A 5,612-nucleotide genomic window follows, 5' to 3' on the forward strand; every position below is an offset into this window, starting at 1 on the left:
TTTTTTTTTTTTTTTTGAATGTTCAGAAGAAAGATGTTAACACGTGCATGTTTCTATTTAAATACAGTTGTATAAATTGTAAATATAACATGTCTTTAAGGGTGATTTTTAACTTCAGGTTGGCATTTTTTTATTGAATTATACGAAGAAGAAAAAAAATGCTGTAAATATATTGTGAGAGACTTTATGCACATATTTTTTTGTCCTTTTTCTTTCCCCAAGTTGTTACAGATGAAATCCCGGTGTGTTAACACTGTAAATCAAATTGATTTCTCCATCCCTTTTTTCTAACTTGCTCGTATACTTTGTCTCCTTCCCCACTGTCTCATAGTATCACCGTCGCCACATAATCAGTAACGTCTCTAAAATCCAAAAATGGATTTTTTATTTTTATTTTTTGGTCCTCTGTATTTGATATGGAGCTGTGTATTATTACATTACATGTATATTGTTGAGCTCACATGCTGGATGGATGACATGTCTGTCGTCTGCTTCCTCCTGAGAGAAAGAGACTTGTATTTACCGTGTCCAACGTCTTTAAAATGGAGGTACCCCCCCACCCCCAACTCAGAACACTTGTAGCAGTTTCTACAGTATGTTGTATAAGAACTTTTTTTTAAAAACAAAAGCCGTCTCTGTAGTGAGACCAGCAGCATACGTTATGTACAATGATCTGAATTTGGCTACTTTTAAGAGAATTGGTGATAGAGATGCTATATATGATGGATGCAATATGTTTTAAAGGTACCTGTCGAGTTTGATCTTCAAACTTAGGTTCTGTAATTTAAAAGCATTCTTGTGAAGTGAGTATTAATTGTGACTAATGAAAGTCTGTCCTGAATATTCTTTGTATTTTGCCGTATTGAGAATAAAATATATATATGGATATGTTTAAAGGCGTGTTGGCTGGTTCATGTGCAGAGAAACGGTGAATATATTTTAAAGGGAGAGAAATCGTACATGTTCTTTACCATCCTTCAAGAGATTAGATTTTTATGGTTATTAGTAAGTCTGAAAAGGGGGTTTCCATATGTAAGGTTGAAGGTGTGTTACCTTCTGATGTGCTACTTGGACAAAGCTAGCTGGATTATAATAATAGAAAATACTTGTTCCTGATGCTGTAGTATTATTTTTAATTGCTGCCCAAAAACTTTAGCATCTTTCTGGAGAATTGCAAGAAGTGATTTATTTGCAATTCAATGCAAATGGTTATTTAGGTAACTCAATTCACTGAATAAAACAAATCATATAGATAAATTAACCCTTGGCCTGTCGTTTAAGTCTTTGTTAATCATAGTTATTTTCCACTTAAGATTATTTATATTCATTAACGTACGTATTTTACATAAAAAACAAAAGGTGTAATTTGTATTAACATACTTGTTAGTAAAATGAATGGGAAACTTTAATGACTAGATTAAAATCTGCCAAAATATGAAAATTTAAGGTCTAAGTGTATGTGAAACTAAGCTGCATGGTGGAGCAGTGGGTTGCTCTGTTGCCTTGCAGCAAGAACGTTCTGGGTCCGATTCCCGGGTCTTTCTTCGTGGAGTTTGCATGTTCTCCCTGAACATGCATGGGTTCTCTCAGGGTACTCCGGCTTCCCCGCACAGCACAAAAACATGACTAATTGACTAGCTTCTCTAAATTTTTCTTAGGTGGGTGTGTGGGTGCATCTTTGTGCGTCTGTGTTGCCTTGCGACAGACGCAGACTGCCAGAGAAAGGCTTTGGCCCCACCACGACCCTGACAAGGACTGTGCAGGAGAAGATGGAAGGATGATGTGATTGAGCTGCATTGTTGCATTATAGTGTCATCCTGCCTGACATTAACCTACAACTTCTTTATGGGGATCAGTTAGAACAGGCATGCCATGGTCTCCAAACCAGATACTGGTGCTTCTGACAATGTGAGGATGCCAGGTCTGGCTAAAAAAATAACTAGCATTGCAAAGGGAAGCATCTAGTTCCTTTGAACTTGGGAAATAAAAGAAAAACTACTGTGGACCAACACAAAAATATGAAGTTAGCTGTTTTAGAAAGCCTTAAGCTTAGGAACGTATGCCAATCCACACTGATATCCAAATAAAATGCAACTTTTACCCTCATCTCAGACATGAACCACAAAGCAACAGTCCAAGTTTTTTTCACCTCAGCCCTCCTAAGCTGCTTTTATAGTGTCTTTACATAATAAATGTAAAAGCAATTGACCATATCATGGTTATGTGAGTGTTTGGTAGACCTTAAGGTACAGATGTCACACAAACGACACCAATCATCCCATGGCTCTTCTTATCCCTGCAGATCATGCAACTTTTTTTTCCTTCCACTCAATTTACTATTAATATGTCTAGAAATAGAAGTTGTTGATCAGGCAATGAACTAGAAAAAAAAACGTGACTTCCTCTGGCTGAGGCGATTAAAACACAGATTAGTCAAACAAGTCGAAATTACCACCTAAACACTTAAAAATGCCCTTAAGTGTAGAAAATATATACTTTTTTTTTTTTGCAATGCTATATCTTTATATTAACAATGTAAATAACTGCATACTGTAGTTATCCAAATGTAGGGACAATATAACCTTGTTTTTATACTTTTGTTTATTTTTTTTAGGCCCTAGTGGCCTTTATTATTATCATTGTTGAAAATATACGTGGGATTGAGTGAGATGCCTAAATGACCCTCATACATTGGTTTTAATAATCTTGTGAATGCCTGATGTTCACAGCATGAACTGCTGCTGTGGAAAAACATATTTCAGGAGGAAGTTAAGGGAATGTTTTCATTTTATGCTGTTTTTTTTATTCCCTTCAATCCTGCTTGAGTATTACTGCATTCTTGCTTTTATTACTGGGATTATTAATTAAAAAAATAGGGGAGTAGTGGAGCAATGTGGACTTTCCAATAATCACAGCTTGGACAGAAACAGTCTGGCTGAAGCAAAAGCAAACTAAGCGGCTGCTGAGGGCCAACGCACCAAAAAGGACCCTTAAAAGGCACCAGAATAATTGGAAGGCAGGTTGACACATTTTCACACAGCAACAAATGGAAATCTAAATAAGTCATTTGTGCTCAAATTAAGTGTGTTTTTTCTTGAATTGAGGAGGTAAGTGAGACACTTTGCCAATGGAACAAGACAATTTACATTTGAAATAAGAAAAAAACAATTGCTTTGTCTTAATTCAAGTGTATATTATCTAATCATCTTATTTCAGGAGTAAAAATACTAATTCCATTGGTAGATTTAAGGGTAAATACACTTAATTTAAGACATTTTTTACTTATTTCTAGGTGTTTTTTGCAGTGCACTTATGGAGAATTTTTTTTTTTTAGCTTTAGCTGAATGTTGAAAAAACTCAAATCACAGACTTTGCATCAAATTGACCATATCAATGCTGGGTTTTTTTTGCATCATGTTTTTTCTCCCACAATGTTTACATTTGATCGCTGCTGTACTTTACGAAAATGGAAATGCCAAGAGAGCTGTACAGAACGACAATAAATCTAGTCTAAGCCTAAGTCTTTTTGACTTTTAACTTTAATTTTCTGTTGAGCCAGTTCACATCCTGTGCTTTACTATTTCCAATGTTTCATACAGCAAACGATATACATGTAGTCACCAAATTATAATGTTTGCTTACACTTTTTTTTGTCTTTTTGTAAACTATGAAACTCCTTTTATGAGATGACTTAGGCTAAAATCTTTAGATGCGAACAAAACTGAGATTTAAATTGGACATCGGTGAACATTGGAAGGTAGAAGGTTTCCAGATCATATCTTTTTCCCGGGCCTATATGGTCTTGGAAAGAGAGAAACCTGCAGGGTGTCATTACTTAAATGGGCGTGTGATCAAGCTTGTCAGCTTTAAGGCTTATAAGCTTAAAATGACTTACACTTTCTAAATGATTTATGGTTATAAGCGTGTTGCATTTTGTGTGGCTTAAAGGCCCAAACGGTTCTGCAGCTAACAAAAACCCTGTTCAGTTTCCAGCATTGTGAACTATCCAAATATTTCAGCCTCACATGTTTAGTCTATTTCCAAAGAAAAATGTGTGCTCAGCTAATCTTCCTGTGCATGAAACCACAAACTATTCAAAGTAGTTTATATAGCTTCGCATTGCAGAGCTTCTTATGAATGATTAGCTCTCTCAGTTCACCATGTGCTGCTCTCTAAAACTTAACTCTTATATGGACTCTAATATTTTAAAATTGTCCCTTTGTCTTAATGTTGCTTTGTTTCTGTTTTGGATTTTCTTTATTTACCCTTACTTTTGACCATTTTTTTAAAATTAGAATTGTAACCAATTTATCACCTTTTTTTTAATTAACATTGAAATGAACTCATCTTTTATGTCACCGTTTTGTCTTCATATAGAGAGGAGCTCTGAAATGTTTTTACAGCACTTCTTAATGCATAACTACTGTAAAATTATTGTATTTGTTGCTCCATAACTTTTCACCACTTGGATTTTTGTCATTTTGTGTCACGTTTAAATTTTATTATCTTGTATATTCTGTTATTATCCTCGTCATAATAAAATAATCGTCTATGTCTGAAAAACATTGATTCAAGGTGATGTAGGCCTAGCATAGGAATGTATTAATGTATTCATTTTTTCTAATATTCATATGTTTCATGACTTTTTTGTTCGTTTTTTATAACATACACGATTTTCAATTTTACTGTACTGTAACTTTTATCTATAATTCATAAAAAACAAATTAAATTCTGTTTGTAACCAAATGCACCATTCAATTCAATGCATTTAAATTCTGTTTATTTATATAGGGCCTATCACAACACGCAACATTCTCACTACGGGATAGAGGTTTAAGGTTCAATCTATTACCACAAACAAACTATAACTCTGACTTGAGTACATATCCTACTAAACCACTTGGCCACATGGCAACAACTAATGCCTTAATAGAATTTATAAACTACGGATAATATCTGCCCTGAGTGTCTCACATTTGTGAAATGTCATGCAAAATCTCTAAAACAATGGTGTCCTGATTCAGTCCTAAGGGCTGCTATTTTACATGTTGAAACTGAATTTCAAGAAAGGAAAACAGCAACAGTGGATTAAAAAGTTAAGCTGAGCCAAAAGGAACAAGGAACTAGCAGCTTCTTAGAAAAGGAGTGGAGTAGAAAGCATAATATTTGAATTTAAAAAAACAAAAAAAAACAAAATGACTCAAGATATGTAAAGACACTAAAAAAAGTACTTGAGTACAGTAATCAAGTAAATGTACTTTGTTACTTTCCACCACTGCATATCCCTGTAGGGATATAATAACCATGTCTAATAGGAGATGGAAATAACTAAAAATGTTCAGGAAATATTTATTAAGACTTCTGCACCTGTTAAAATGCATGTCGGTTGACTGTTTATGAGCAAGGTACTTTCATTTGTCTCGAACTGTTGTTTTATTAATTTTTTTTTAAAACAAAAATTCAAAATCAATTTTCTATTTTACAAAGCTATCATTCAGTATTTCTTTTCATTATATTTTTTCCCCCAGTTTTGTGTAATTTGAATTACTAGGGTGAATGTATCATTTTCTTTAATGGGAGGGTATTTAAACTTTTAAGCATAACTGTAATCT

This window comes from Cyprinodon variegatus, unplaced genomic scaffold (assembly GCF_000732505.1).
Source record: "Cyprinodon variegatus isolate N-32 unplaced genomic scaffold, C_variegatus-1.0 Scaffold36, whole genome shotgun sequence".
Lineage (NCBI taxonomy): Eukaryota > Metazoa > Chordata > Actinopteri > Cyprinodontiformes > Cyprinodontidae > Cyprinodon > Cyprinodon variegatus.